We start from the raw sequence: 16,523 nt of genomic DNA, 5'->3' as shown, positions 1-16,523 counted from the left end.
TAAAAAGATGGCAACTTGCCCAAAAGGCCTCCCCCGTACCCACCCACATGAAATAGGAGACTTCTAACACCCTGAAAATGAAATACTACTCAGCATCCCGGTGCCCATGTCTGACCATCACAGCAGATCACAAAATTTCTGGACCCGAGTGTGCCCTGCGATGTTTATGTGGAGTGTAAACGCAGAACAGGTCAGCCAGAAGCTGCTCTGCAGGAGAGTTAGTGAGAGCCTCTTTCAGGAATACAATAAGCCAACACTGTCACGCCCACCCGTCCTCCTAGAATCTGCTTAGATTGACAGTGGGTTGGAATCTGGCCCCAAGTTTCTCCTCCCCAAATCACAACCAATCACAATCCTCGAGTAACTAGTCCTGGCTCTGGACAACACTGACCCTCAAACCACATCCACCTTCTGGAAGTACTTAAAATTATCCAGCATTGCTTAGAAGTGAGGGCAGAGGCTTTTTTTTTTTTTTTTTTTAATAGCTAGAAAGTTAACTTGAGCTACTACAAATTCTAGGAGGGAATGTTTTCACATCATTCCAGCACATCAGTTCTTCAGGCTCTATTTAGCAAAATTCTGGAATGGGTTCACTTATAGGGGTGGAAACCAGCTATTTTTAGGTCATCTTCAGAAGCCTCTTGAAACATCGCTTTTGTGGACAAGTTCCCCCAAGGTAAGGGCATGGTGATCTTTCTCACCTCTCTCTACTCGTATCAGGAGGGTCAGATCCACACAACCATCAGTGTACCTACTACATGCACTGTGCCAACCTTCTCTCCTGGCTATTACCAGGGTGGTAGGGTTGCGGACCCAGGAAAATTAGCTTGAGTAGACTCCATTCCACATTTCTGCTCTCCTGGGTAAGGACAGCAGGCCATGCTTACACAAGGGACACAGTGCAGCTGGTTATTGGGTCAGAAACAGCCACACGACTTTGCAGGAATCAAAGAGAGGTTTCAGAAAACCTTCTAGCATAGGAGTTTCCAAAAACCTCCTTCTAGCATAGGAGTTTCCAAAAACCTCCTTCTAGTGTCCCTGGGGAAACTTCGCCCGCTGTGTTCTGCACTACAATGTGGCCATCGGGGAAACAGACTGCGGCAGGCTCCACTCCCTGCCCACTCGTCTCGGTCACCCACTGAGAGGCAGTGTGGCAGGGCTGTCTCCAAGTATAGGTTCTGGAACCAGCAGCTCAACTAGATACCTCACTTTAAACAATCTGTCCACCCTCTCTAAGCCTTATTTTTCCTCATCTACTAAATGGAAATGATCACAGTCAACAGTTCACAGGGCCGCTGTAAGAATTAGAGAATGCCTGGCACTCAGTAGGCACTTAATATTACCACCCCCCTTACTTCATCCACCTCACTTCTAAGTAACTGCTATGTGCCAAGCACAGAAGCTATAATCCAATGTTGTGTGCAAGCGCAAAAAAAAAAAAAGAGGAAAGAAAGTACCTTGTGAATTAATGGGAGGGTGAAATGTTCAGTATGTCACTTCTCTGAGCCAAGCTATTCATAGGTCTTGAGACTTTGAAGTCTCTGCTCTCTGGTACCAAGAGGATGCTGAACCACAACACTAAACATGCAAGGACATGTGAACCCAGGACATGTAAGGTAGGTAGACGCACAGGGGACACATCTGGGCTGGGCAGTTCAGGAGACCAACATGGCCTAAGATCACCAAAGAGGAACCAAGAGTTGCTCCAGGAACGGAACTACTGATAATTTATCGGACCTTCCTGAAAGAGAATCTGGTCCAAAGAGCAGCCCACAGGGCTGAGGCTGGCTCTTTCTTGACTTCCTGGCTCCCCGCTGCCCCCAGGTTCACCCTGATCATTGGCCCCAGCCTGTCTGGCCTGGAACTCTCTCCCCAGCCCCTCTCTTGACCTGGCTAATGCCTCTTCTCTCTCCAACTCTGCAAAACTAGAGGGGTCCCCTGTTAAATGCCCCTCACTGCCATGTGACCTCCTCTTTCAGTGCACCCACAATTGTGCTTAAATAATCACCTGTGTGGTGTCCACCTCCTCTGCTCAGTGTCAGCTCCACAAAGGCAGAAACGAGTCCTTTTGCTCCCTGTGGGTCCCAGAGCCTAGACCCCACAGCCCAGACCCTTGGCTACTGGGGGGACCAATTGCCACACACACAGCTCCCTACCCTCTCACCTCCAGTGCTGCCTGAGAGGCAGTGTTACCTGCTGTAGAGCATATGCAAAAAGCATGCAGAATTCTCAACAGCTCCAGACCGTGGCCACCTCTGAACTCCTAGCAGACAACACAGCATGTGGCACACAGGGAAGACTGAGGACAGGTCCTGAAGGGTACAGGCTATGCAGGTGTAGGCTCAGTGCCACCATGAAAGCTATTGGACCCTGGCCAAGCAAGCCACTTCCTATATGCCCCAGTTTCTTTATCTGTAAACTGGGGATAATGTAGGAACATGAGCGCAGGGCCACTCAGAAGGCTAAACGTGATAACACATCTTCAACACTCAGACCTCCGGTGGGCTTTTATTAAATGCTGGTATTCTTACCGCCACTGATTTCAGCATGCTTTTATCAAGCTTGAGACAAAAGGACAAAGGAAGGAGAAAAAAGTGAAAGCTTAGCTGTCATAGGCGGTAACCTGTAAGTCTGCACTGGGGTTTCCCATCAGCCTTGACTGCCTGGGTGAGCTGACAGCAGCATTACCCTGTGAAAGGCCACCCCAAGGTCACCCACAGTGCAGAGCTCAGTCACCTGGGCCCAGAACCCACTGGCAGATCCAGTGCTCACTGACATCCCAGGTGGGCTTATTTTTTAAGGTTTTATTGTTTTATTTTTAGAAAGAAGGGAAAGGAGGAGAAAGAGAGGGAGAGAAAGATCAATGTGTGGCTGCTTCTCAAGCACCCCCTACTGGGGACCTTGCCCACAACCCAGGCAGGTTTGTGGGCAAACCTGACTGGGAATTGAACCAGTGACCCTTTGGTTTGCAAGCTGGCACTCAATCCACTAAGCCATACCAGCCAGGGCCCAGGTGGGCTTTGCACGTTTTCCCCATCCTGGCTTCTTTTCCAGCCTAAAAAAACCACGGCCTCAGTTGTCCCAACAAGAGAGCACCCTGAACTAAAAATAGGCAGTTTACCACTTTCATTAGCTTCACAGTCAAAACCTAGCCCAGATGTCACTCATTCCTGAGGCCATGTTGAAGGGGTTCATCTCAGTCAGCTGCCTAGAATGGGGGTCACATTTCTGGGGATGCAATAGTCCTTCTATACATATGGCAAAAGAAGGACTGTGCACTTTGGCTCAGGTAGCCAGAGGTTCCTGGGCAGGATGAAGTGGCCCAGCTGGCTTCTCTCCCCGCCCCCCCCCCGGTCAGTGCCTCTCTCCAGCGCCCAAACTAATAAAGGACAAGACTTACAACCAGGTGACTCACTCCTGATGACTGAAGGATATCTGTGGCTAAGGCCACTCAGATCCTTCCTCCCTTCCTCCCAGGCAAGCGGCTTCCTACTAGATTACCCTTCCTAGCCTTCCTTGCAATTGGGTGATATGGTTGCCTCACCAATGAGCAGTGAGCACCAGGAAGCATGCTGTCACTGTGGGGCCCTGGGTGGTGGGTGTGCCTTGTCCAAGCACTCTCCCCACTAATGCCAGCCAGGGCCCCTGACATCACAGTCCCTTAGCTTTGACTGGCCCTAGGAGAGGGCAGGCAAGGTGATGGAAGGAACCTGGGTCCCAGAATAGGGTGCCTCACCAACCTGAAGACTGAAAAAAAAAAACCACTGCTTCTTAAATCTCTTCATCACAGAGTTTGTCCCGGGACAAAGAGGATGTTCTGAGCCTTGAAGACCTGGAGTCACATGGGACTATTTGTATGGGTAAGTCCACATACAGACTGCAATAAAATAAGAGCGGATGGGAGCACTGGGGTCAACAGGATTTCCAATTCTTTTTCCTGCTCATGAACTACTCAACAGTAACAAAGAACTATCTGAGTTAACGATTTTTACACATCACTATGTCAGCTCCAGTTAATAAAAAGTCCATTCAGAAGGCCTTTATATGTTAGTAATTTTTCAAGACATAATATAGTAGACCAGGAGTAGCAAATCATTTTGGCATATGAGGTTGAAACTCAGTGTGTTGAGAGGATTCTGAGGCCCTATCGGGACTCAGCAGAAAAGACTGCCAAAATGGGTCACCAGTGTCTGCCATGGGCAAGGCATGGGCAATAGACTGGGCAAGGAAGATCACTGTGCAGATCAGCAATGTCTAGCCTGGGCACCACATGGGAGTGGAAGTCGGGATTTCTCTGCAACAGACCTCGGTAACATTCCCGAACCCCTGCCCTGAGGTTTCTGCCACAGGCTCCTTCACATTCTTTAGGCATGCATAACCTCGGACTTCACATTTCCTACTTTGCCAACTATTCCTTCTGTTCTCTGTCATTTGCTGCACAATTTCTGCCTGGAATAACTGGAACAAATTATTTCCTAAATATTTTTATTTTGGTATAGTTTTTGTGGACTTCAGCTCAAGGACACTACAGAAGTATACTGCTTCGTAATTTACCCCAAACATCCTATTCTCTGGTTAAGAGGAATCCCTTATTTAAAATTTGCATCATCACCCAGGGGACTTTCTTTACAATACCACTTTTGAAAAAAATCGCTATCACTTTTTAGAATATCTTTATATCTAGCAACAAAGCCACACTTGAACTAAAGGAGATGGGCCTATTAAAGGGCCTGGTACTCAGTAAACCTCTTACTACTTAGTATTACTGGGAAAGCCTTGAAAAGTTAGAATAAGGATTCTAACCTTGTGAGAAAGGTTAAAGAAAGAAGCGGAAAAAAAGACACCCCCAGATGGTCCAAGCAGTGCATTCTAAACTAGGTTTTTGACCTCAAAGCCACAGTCCCCTGCATTCATTCTGTTGCTACCACACAGTTGCCCTAGGCAACTAGCAGGACAAGGGCCCCACGGCCTGAGCATGGGGTGGAGCAGCCCAGAGTCCAGCCACTGGGCAACATGGATAAACCCCAGCGTGAGCTCACACGGGGGCGTCTGTCCCTCACTCAGAGCCTCCAGCCACAGCTGCTCTGAGAACACGTCCAGCTGAAATAATAAACGCTGGCTGCGGACTGAGGTCTTTGTCACCTTTTGACTCCAGCTCAGTCTGTCACGTAGTAAGTCCACCTCACCTGAAACACTGCTCACAGCCCACCCTGTGCATGCTTGCACAGCCCACCAGGAAGCCCTGGGGGAAAGAGGTGCAGGCCGGAGAAATCAGGCGGGGAAAGACTCCTAACTAAGCGCTTCCTCTCTGCACAATAGCAATCAAATCCTGAAGACAGTTCAATCATCCAGACCTCCCCCGGGGCCGCCGGCCCTGTGCCACAGTCCTCACCTCCAGTAATCCTCATAGCAACCCTTTAATGTTGGCTTTTAAGGTTAATCCCATTTTACAGATGAGAACAAAGGCCCACTGAGGCACTTGCCAAAAAATTTAAACCCAGTTCTCTCATAGCCAGAGCCCAGGCTCACCCTTCGTCTGTCTCTGAATACACATTATGTCACATGGCTCCCTGAGGTGAATGCAGTGTGACTCTCATTCCACAGATGAGGAGACCGAATGCCAGGAAGGAACCCACCTCCAGGCACCATGGCCAGGAAGTACTCATGCTTGGGAGGGGAACCCAGGAAGAGCCTCTGAACTTCTACCTGCCCAGTCCATCCCACCATCCCTGAACTGCCACGGTTCCGGGAGGAAAATGCAGTGGGTGCCAGCACAGAGCCTGGAAGATCCAAGCAGCAGTCAGTGCTGGGTCATTTCGGTAGCACCTGTCCTTCCCTGACTCTTACAGCTTCCACCGACCAGAGAACCAGGGGTTCTAACCCTATCCCTGCGTCTGGGAGACATGCCACACAGGCCTCACTGCTGGGCACAGGAATCAGGAGACCCAGCTCTGCCCAGATCTATTAACCTGTGTTTTCCCTGGAATATGGAAATTCAGATACTCATAAGACTAAAAGTTAAATTAGGACAGTTCAATTTGTCCTATTCATCTGTTCTTCTTACATCCAAAATATAACTTCCTAGTTGCCTACTGAGTGCCAGACCCTGCACTGAGTACAAATTATGCTTTTAAGTAAGAAAATAAGTTAAACTGGCTTTAAAACACTCCACAAAGAGATGACATTATTATAATGAAAACCAGCATCCCCCCCCCCCCCAGGGTAAGACACTGAAGATCTTTTAAAGAAAGAAGCGGGGGGGCCTTTTTCCCTTTTGTCTCTCTCTCACACTTAGGCCATGTTTCCAGAGGGGTTCTTCCCCTCTCTTTTATAATTGACTAAAAGTTAAAAAATAATAATAATGATAAATAGGATAGGCATTCACACTTTCACTGCAAATTTGTAAAAGTTGAGCTTTGTTACAGAATCAGATCAAGGTGACTTCCTTGGTTTGAAAGGGGAGAGACCAGTTTGCATTCCCCCCACCACATACCCTGCCTTATGTTATAACTCAGACATGCCTGTTACAGAAATGGCAGCCTGCCCAAAGACTGTGAAGTCATAAAAGGAGCAAAACTCTCAATTTAAAGTCTTGAAAAGGAACCAAGCTGAAGGAAATTCCAAATAATTTATAACTGCTGGCTCTCACCATTATCAACAGAAAGTGGATGAAGCTGGAGGAAATTCTCAAAGGACAGATATGAGGGCATGGTCCCCACTTTGCCTATACCGACACTTTTTGGACAGTTCCTCCCTGTACCAGCTCAGCAGAAGTCTCAAATTTATACCCCCATATGTGGACCTTAAGCCTACAATTACAGGAGACCTCCATATGCGCATGCACCCAACGTAACGGAGCTCTTGCAGCCCAGGTGCGCACTCCTCCCTGTGGGTGGGATGCCACACTGATACCCACGTGTAAGAGTGTGGGCACGGGGCAGACCTGAACCCACTCAAACAAAGGGGAGCCCACTTGCTGAGATACTAACTGGTAGTCAAGTAACCCAGAGGTCAGGGACACTAAATTAGTGAGTGATGGGGTGGTGCCTGCTGGTCAGAGAAGCCAGATTCCCCACCCCCACCACCCCCACCAGGCACAGCCACGTACTGGTCCTGGGCCTGGCTTGGGTCACTCCCTGCTGCACTTGCCATCTCATCTGTGAGATTAGTCATGGCTGGACTCACCTCATCGAACTGCTGTGAGGTAGGACAGCAGGTAGCATTTCGCCTGATCGTGGTTCTCCTGTATTAGTGGGGACTGTCATGACTGCCATCGTAATACAGAATACTACATGCACACACAAGTCTGGGGACTAACAGCGCCCCACTAACATTGTGAACTGTAGACCGCTCAGAGCCGAACACCCCAGAACTCACCCTTCCAACACAGACAGCATTCCATCTGCTAACAACCACAAGAACCAGCCCATCAGGGACACAGGATTAAAGCTGATAGAATCAAGATGTTCTTTGCTCAGTGGGCTGCTAAATGAACTGGCAGTCTGCTAGAATCTGCAGGCCACCCCAACTCCTCCAGCAGATTCCTGAGCAGTCTGCAGGGGCCCAGCCGGCCACTGCTGACAGAAAATTAAATGCAAGGTCAATACATTCAATTTGAAACACAAAGTATTCAAGAAAGTTCCCTAACATGATTTCTTTTTCTCATGAGGGGAGGGAGTGATCTTTGGGGACTACAGTGATCTTTAACCGTGGAAGCAGTTCATTACTATAACCTAATGGCGGGGGTGGGGGCACTAAAAACAACTGAAATGCCTTTGCGTGAACAAATGCTTACATAAACTTTACAGAATGTTCAGGAACGACAACAACAGGCTGCTGTGAAAAGAATGAGAAAGATCTGTTTGTTTCAATAGGAACAGACAGGCTTCCATGATACATTAAGGGAACAGGACAATTTTCAGAAAACTATAGATCACGGAACTCTGTTTTTGAAAAGGCGTGACTGCGTCTGAACAACAAGGCCTGGGAGCCCGCCCACGGACCGTGCTCCCTGGCTCTCTGGGAAGGAGGCGTGGGCGACAGAGAAGGGTAGGCTTTCTTTTTTTGTTACTTCATGCTCCTGTGTCGCTGGAGTTTTTTAAACTTAAACTACATACATTACTTTCACAATAAATTTTGATACACACCCCCAAAAAGAAACACAGTAATGTATATGTTAAGGAACTCTTCGTTTGAACTAAATAGCTCATCAGGCTCTACAGGCTCAATATGGGAAGCCTGGTGATTTTTATCAAATGATGAATGAGTGTGTGTGGTAAGTCTGCATTTGAGTAAAGGGGTGGTTGGGAGAAGTGCACATCTGGGCTCACATATGCACAGACAACCTCTCAAAGAGATGGAAATTGGTCACCGACACAGTGCACTTGCTCCTGGGCAGAGGAGCAGGGAATGGGGAGGAACAGCAGGGCGCCAGCCAGTGTCTCGCCTTTTCACTCTGCCTATGATTTTTACCACGTGCGATGCTACTCTCAACAAACAAATACATGGCGGCTCTGCAGGTCTGCAAGGCTGTCCTGGACATGCCCTTTCTCGGCTTTCACACAGTGACCATCCAAGTGCCTTCCCCTTCCTCAGCCTGATGCAGCCGTCCCGGACAAGCATTCTTCTGTGCAATTTCAAACCGCTTGCCAGGACAGTGGAAGATGTTGAAGATTACATTGCAAAAAGATGGAGTCACCTCATTTTGAGCATGTTTTTCAAGCCAACCAACCAAACAGGAAAAAATAAAAACCTTTCTGACCCCTTCATCCCTCCTTCCCCAGCACCCTGAGAGTGCTCTTCCTATGATACAGAGGCCCAGCCTCTTTGTCATACACGACAAATTCTCACAGCTGCTTTATAAGGTACCACTGTTAGCCCCATTTCCCAGGTTAAAAAAACAGATAAGCAGATAAACTAAGCCCTAAGTCACATAGCTCATAAGTGGTGAAGCTGGGACTGGAATGTAGGCCATCCAATTCCAGAACCTGCTGCTGAACATTCGCCTGGAGGCCAGGACGGGGCTGCAAAGGAAGAGGCCCATACATAGACATAATGGTATTACAAAGGCTTTCCAAAAGGCCAAAGCCAACTCGGAAATAAATGCCGAGGCTTACATCATCCTCCTAAAAGATTTATCACCGTGCCCCTGAACCCTGTCCTACCATAAACAGCCATGACAGTAAGATAAACAGACAAGCACATAGCAGATCAGCTTTGCTGCTAAAATGGGAACATATTCTAACATTCCTAAGGCATACTGTCCAAGTGCAGGGCCAGAAAGTGACACTGGCTACATATCCATCACCCAGCATTAGGCGCTGCGGTGACTACACAGACAGCCCACTCAAATGTCTTCATTGCCAGCTCTCTGTCTAAGGAGTCCTGTGTTTGAGTCGGAAGCTGCTTGCTGGCTCAGCATGAAGACCACCTCCAACCAAACTTGGCTTTCAGGAGTGCACTCTCAGACCTGGCCCTATCTCCTGTCACCTGGGCCACTTACTAGGATTTTCCCCCCTTAAATCAACTCACTTTTTCTTTTTTTCCTAAGACTAATTTTTTTCTACAAACACAGAAGACCATTCCATCTGCTAATGACCACAAAAACTAGCCCAGCAGGGACCCAGGATTAAAGCCGGAAAGCCAGAATCATACATATAAAAAGCAACTAGTGCATCAACTACACACACACACACGCACACACACACACACGTGTGTGAAAATATATAGCTGCTACAATTTTAAAATGTAGCTCATATAACATCTCAAGCACCACATTTAGGAAAGACTGCACTAGATGTTAGCTGGTTTCCCAAAGTCTTGGGATTTCTGTGGTCACATAAACTGGGGACATATGGAGTTGAACAATTTTAAACAGCTGCAGGACTTATCGGAGCTTTTAAAATGCAAATGCACATTGACAATCTCCAAGAGAGCCCTAGGGTGCCACGCAGCATTTCCCAACTTTATTTTGGACTAAGGAACTTGTTTTAATACTTCTCAAAGGACACTAATATTCTTCAGAAGATACTTTGGATAATTTGACCTTAAATTGCCCTTCTCCTAAATACTTCCTTAGGCTGGGGGATTACATTTTTTAAAGAAAGCAGGTGTGGGGGTGAGAGAGACAAGCCAAAGGCACAAAATGAGGATGACAGGAAGGAAATTACTGAGGCTTTCTCTAATCTACAGCTGTTTCAGTGGCAATGATTAAGAAACTATAACCTCGCTACTGGAATCAAGTTTTGCAGATAAAGGACGATAAAAGCAGGCTCTCAAAACATCGTTCCTAATTAAGGGTGCTAAGGGAAGCACACCCCTTAACCACGTGTTTGTGAAACTCCGGTGACAACCAGCTCACTTCAAGACCACACTAAGAAACCTCTTATTGTTGCAGTGTAAACTATAATTCTTAAACACAAGCAATGATTTATAAGAATCCAGATCAAAACCAGTCTCCTCCTTCCTGGGTTTGCTTTAGAGCTTCCAATGACAAAATCTTCTTCCCCAGGGTACTAGTGCCAAGTGGGAAGAGCCAGAGATGGAAGCAGTAATTTGGACCACCACTTAAGATGGCAGAAAGGGGAAACGGTCCTGATGTGGGTAATTGGAACATCAAATGATGTGAACAGGGGAAACCGCCAGAACCTTCACCCAGCTGACACTGAGCTCGTAACTTCCTATGAGAGGTTGAAGGAGAACTTAGTAAAAGTTAGTAAAAATGATCTTTATGATAACAGAAACACATCCAATTAGCATTCCTAGTGCTACTTAAGGATAAAATACTCAGAGGCATGACAATAACAGCAAGGAACCACACAGTCTGAGCGCTGAGGAAACCCACTCTCTAAACTGCTGTGTAGTCAGTCCTGGATCCAAATCTGAGATTTAGTCGCCTGCCATGTGAGTGTCCTAGCGCCAGGGCCAGGCTTTGTCTTCAGCACCATTGTAATCCTAGTACCTAGTGCGATGCCTGTCACACAGTTGAAAAAAAGGGGGGCGAGGAGAGTGACTGCCATCTATTACTCAACCAACAACCACCCACCATCAATAACCAAACACCAACAGTCAACCCGCCAACCTAACCAGATGACCACTAATCAACAAACCTACCAAACAAGCACCCACCACTCAACTATCAAACCTGACTGGACTGATCTTTGACCACACTCTCCCCAAAAGATACATTCTCCCCATCCACTCTCCCGCCAGTCCTGGCTGGTCCCCATCTAAACTGATCCCAGCTCAGCAGTCACCTATGAATATCAGGCCTTCTTTACCCACATGTCAAAACTCCTCCCAAGTCTTCCCTCAGGCCATCAGTAGGGCCATCCCACACCCCTCAGGAGTGGCTCCTCCTCAGGGCAGAAAACAATCTGAAAGCTGGCTGGGGCAGATGGGAGGACTGGTACCAAGATATGAGAAAATAGAAAGAAATTGAAGTTAATAAATGCTTTATTAAATGTCTGAATTTAAAATTTTATCTTTTCCACTAATCATTAAATTTCGTATTCACAAAAACTATATTAATTTGAAAATGAGTCACCGGTTAGTTTTTTCACATCAAGAATTCCCAAGTTCCCTGGCTGGCGTAGCTCAGTGGATTGAGCGTGAGCTGCGAATCAGGCATCACAGGTTCGATTCCCAGTCAGGGCACATGCCTAGGTTGCAGGCAATGGCCCCCAGCAACCACACATTGATGTTTTTTTTTCTCTCTCTCTCTCTCCCTTCCCTCTCTAAAAATAAATAAATAAAATCTTTTTAAAAAAAAGACATTTCTAAAAAAAAAAAAGAATTCCCAAGTGTGCATTATGACTGCTGAGAAATCAATCAATTATAAAATAAAGCAGTCATGACCACATAATAAAAAAGCACAAATACAAATAAAAGCAAAACTATTTTTTTAAAACCTTTCAAATTATTTTATAGCCACACATACAAACACACACTTTTTTTTTTTTTTAAGTGTAAGAGATGGGTGTGTTTTATTGTATTTGATATGAAAGGTTCAGGGCCTAAGGTCTTAAAACATTCCAGCATTCTGGACAAAGTCCAAACTCAGCAGGGTCACAATGCCCCTCACAGCCGATCTCTGCCTGTCTCCCTGCCCTGCCCTCCCTGATGCCATGCTCCTGCTTCTGGTAGAAAATCCAAATGTATGAGCCTCCAGGTCTCTGCACAAGCTGCTCCCTCTACTTAAAACACCCTCCTCTCTGCCTTTCACTCTCTGGCTCTTTCTTAGCCATCTTCCAAGATTCAGCCTCTTCCCTTGCCCTTTGGCATCATGCTTTATGATAACTGTAAAGAATTTCTCACAAAGCAGATAGTTCCACTTCCCACAAGATCAACTATAAAGCTAAATGTCCAGGACATTTAGCAACACAAGCCACCACCTTCAATTGCCACACATCTTCCTATGACTGATGGTCTAAGTCAGCGGCTCTGGCAAAGGAAGGTGTGGGGGGGGGGGTGGTGGGAGGCGGGGGGGTAATCTATGAATTTGAATAAGAAAAAAGTTAAATCTTTTTTTTTTAAGAAAATAAAAATGGGGCATTTATTCATAACTCAAAAAACAAAAACAGACAAACCAACCAACCAACCAACCACTAAGCAATAGGGTAAGAGATTAAATGTAAACCGTGAGTTCCATCCCAGCACTATTCCTCCAAGCCTGCATGGTCAGTGGAATCTCTGGAGAGAATACCGGGACAACAGAGGACCCATCAGCGATACCTCGGGTCTGTACTCCTGCGGTGTCTTCAGCCATCTCTCTCTCTCTCGTCTTTGGGTGGACCCTGAACAAAACACCAGTCCATGATGATCGGCTGTCCCACCAAATCCTGGCTATTGAGTCCCTCCGTAGAAGCCTGGGCCTCCTTGTATGTTTCATACTCAGCTAGCATATACCTTCCTTCAGGTATTGTATGCCCATCCAGGGTGAGGTGGATGTTTTTTATTCGCCCATACTCTGCAGATTTGTCATGAATGTCTTCTTGGATGGCTTCCTCATGGACTGCAGTGACAAAGAGAACCCAACTTCAACAGTGTAATGGTCCAGGTTCATCTCCATGCTGCTCTGCGCTGTCACAACCATCACACATCTGCCCGTAAGACCCGTCACAGCCAAAGCTGTGGCCCTTCCATTTCTTCACTTTTCCTTCAGTTTGTGGATGCTCTGGTCTCCATTCTCATCCATGGTGAAATCTTTGCCTCTGGCCTCGTGAAATCTAGCACATCTGCCACCTTGCCTTGGTTGTCAAAAAAGTTAAATCTTTGCTTTTAGTAATCCCTAAGTAAAATGTAGCATATCTTTCCATCATGAAGGTAGACCATAAAACACAGGTGTATTATTAGCAACACCTGTGAGATTTTGTCACCAAAGAAATCAGATCTTTTCCCATCACATTACAGTATTGGCATACATCACTACATCAAAATTGTGACAGTATTAGACTTGCTACTAGGTCTTATCACTAAACATTTTAATACTAATGTGCATTTACTACTATACCTCAAAAATTTATTCCTGAAAATTGTATTTTAATACAACACCACATGTTATTTGGACCCCTGTTTAAGATGTACAAAGAGGGGGGTCATCCTGATATGGACAGTCGGAATATCAAATTATGTGAAGAGGGGAAATCTGTTTCACAAGAAAAGAATGCAGTGTTCAGAGAGACAAAGGGTCCAAAATACACTAAGTGAAGAACTCTGGCTCCAATTCATAATTTTTAGAACCAAGGAGTGTAAAGACTTCAGTGATGGGCAGGTTTTGTTGAATGGACCACCGATTAGTGGGACTGTCCCTGATGGGGCAAGCCTCAGTCACCTTTCATGGGATCCTGGGAGGTCACTGCAAATGGATGACCCCCACTGCCCATCAGGCCCACCATCACCTCCAAATTATCCTCTCAGGCCATAAATTCAATGGTTGCTGTTACTCCTAGCTTGTTCCCTTTGGTCCACAGCAGGGGTTGACAAAGTTTTTCTGTAAAGGGCCAGAGAGTAAATATTTCGGACTCTGTGGGCCATATAGTCTCTGTAGCAACTGTTCAAATATACCATCACAGTGAAAAAGTGGCCACAGATACTATGCAAATGAATGGGAGTGGACTGTGTGCCAATAAAGCTTTACTTACAAAAACAGGGCAGGACTGGGCCCGCAGGCCGTAGCCTGCGCAGCAGCATCGCTGTCTAACAGCGCCACCGTTCAACGGGCTTTCTGTGGTGACTGCAATGTGTATATGCACGCTGTCCAGTACAGTGGCCACAAGCCACACATGGCGACTGAGTGCTCCAAATGTGGCTAGTGTGTCTGAGGTGCTAGATTATAAACTTTATTTAATTTTAATTAATTTAAACTTAACTAGCCACATGTGGCTAGTGGACAGCACAGTCAAACTGAAGCTCTTTGACATCCCCCTTTTGAAGCTCTCCACACCCCAGGCAACAGTCAACAGCACAGTGGATGATCCCAACCTCACCAAGGGCCAGTCAGTGGGTGGTCCCAGGCACTCTCGCACTCCCGCACTTCCCACTCGGGGCCCTTCCCTGCCCTGGCAATTCTGCAGCCCAGAACATCCTTTGTCTCCTGAATCTGTCCCTTTAAACCGCACTGTTCCCCCACCCCACCTTTGCTACCACCATCCCTGACACCCCAGTGAAATGTGCTGCTCTGAAGTCACGCCTCTCTGGGAGGCGGTATAAGGAACCTTGTCCTATAAAACAAGCCATGGTGGCTAGTGTACGCATTCTGTCTGCTTTCCTTCACTCTAAGACATTTAAAGATAAGGCTATGCCCCCTAGCACAGGGCTTTTAAAATTAACAAGAATGCACTAAATTTGTAAAATGAACACACTTTAATTACAGCTGAGTACCTAATACAACCTGTCTAAAAGTTATTTTTTTTTAGTGGCTGGAGACTAGATTAAGGTAAAACATCTAAAGTCCAGATGGATTTCATATCTGTACTATAAAGGGATACAGCCACTTGGGTTAACATCCCATCCCACCACCATATGAGCTCACCTCCCCAAAGCACTGGTGTTCCTCATTTGTAAAATCAGTTGAAAATGCCTACACCTGGCAGGAATGGAGAGCACTCAGCACAGTGCCAAGAGATATAAATGGCAGCTTCCTGGTAGATACAAATGCTCCATGAACACAGAGGGTGGAGGAGGCATACGCACTAGACTTGGCAGGGGCGGAAGTGCAGAAACACCATGGTGACTGTGGGATTCCAGCACCAGCCTTTCATATGGTCTCATTCAGGACCAGTGGGCATGACCTTGACACAACAGCTGTGCTCCCCGTCCTCTGACCGCACTAGCACTTTAAGTCACTTGGAGGGGGTCAGTGCACACGGAAGGCATCCACCAGCCTGAGAAAGCTGTGGGCTGCTGCTCTGACTGCTCAGATGACAAAGTGCCACCCCCATAAATGTCAAGGCCACTGCACATAAAACAGTCAATAAACTGCAGTTTCTCCAGCTTCTGGGGATTCTCTGAACAGATAAGAAAATCTGGCCATTTGTTATCCTAGTTTTCTGACCCAAGGCACTGTTTCCCCTTTTACTCAGCTGTCCTACTCACCAGGCTGGGTGCCAGGTGACTAAGCCATTGTTAGCAGTCACACCCGCCCTCAGAGGGAGGGAGGGAGGGAGAGAGGGAGCCGCCCAGCAGTGGAGGGAGCTCCAGAGTGGGCAGGGGCCATTTTAAACCGAACTAGGTTTAAAGGATGGCTTTGAACTGTGGCTGCCCTGTTGGAAGTTCTTAATTGAAGGAATCCCAGTCATCTCATAAGTTGTTGCTGATATATGAGGGGGGACCACAAAATACCTGAATAGTTCTTAAAAATTGTGTATTTATTCTTACGTGTTTAAACTTCAGTTACCGTCAAAGTACTCTCCATTTGATGCAATACACCCATCAAGAATTTTTCCCACTGCTCAAAACAGTTTTTGAACTTGTTGATTTTGATGCCTCTTAGTGCTTCTGCCATTTCTCGTTTCACCTGTTCTATATCAGCAAAACATTTCCCTTTGAGGGTTTTTTTCATTCAGAGAAACAAAAAAAAAAGTCACTCAGGGCTAGATGGGGTGAATTGGGAGGGTGGAGCACAGTGATCTTGCCGTTTTGGGTCTCAAACTGCTGAACACGCAGTGTGGTGTGATCAGGTGGCACTCATAAATCACCCATCATGAAATGGGCAAATGCACTGAGTCTTCAAAAAAAAAAAAATCACTGAAGCTGAATGCAGCCTCTCACAACAACACCAGCTGGTACACTGATACAGATGGGTTCCTAGAACACTCCCCCAGTGGGGAAACCTGTCCTATAAGGGGCCTGCCCTCCAGAAGATAATTCTGGCTTTTTGGGGGGTTATCCCTCATATAGGAAGTGTTTTTCCTCATCATTACCCATTTTCCCTAGTTATAAAATACCCTGTTGCAATCAGTTCTGATTACAATCAAAGTATGAGTAAAATAAAGTGAGTCTCTCCCCATGACCCCATCCAGTCA

The 16,523-nt window shown here is 46.5% G+C and overlaps 1 protein-coding gene and 1 pseudogene across 4 annotated transcripts in view; both read right to left on the bottom strand.

Annotated features, from left to right (window-relative positions):
- The window catches only part of FLNB (filamin B), a 140,672-nt gene that overhangs the window by 90,367 nt on the left and 33,782 nt on the right, over window positions 1-16,523 (bottom strand). The gene's annotated exons all lie outside the window — the stretch shown is intronic.
- Window positions 12,759-14,190, bottom strand: LOC123814303 (annotated as a pseudogene).

Source organism: Phyllostomus hastatus, unplaced genomic scaffold, assembly GCF_019186645.2.
Source record: "Phyllostomus hastatus isolate PE091 unplaced genomic scaffold, TTU_PhHast_1.1 phas_contig_16, whole genome shotgun sequence".
NCBI lineage: Eukaryota > Metazoa > Chordata > Mammalia > Chiroptera > Phyllostomidae > Phyllostomus > Phyllostomus hastatus.
The sequence above is the reverse complement of the archived record's forward strand: the minus strand, read 5'-3'. Positions and strand labels throughout refer to the sequence as shown.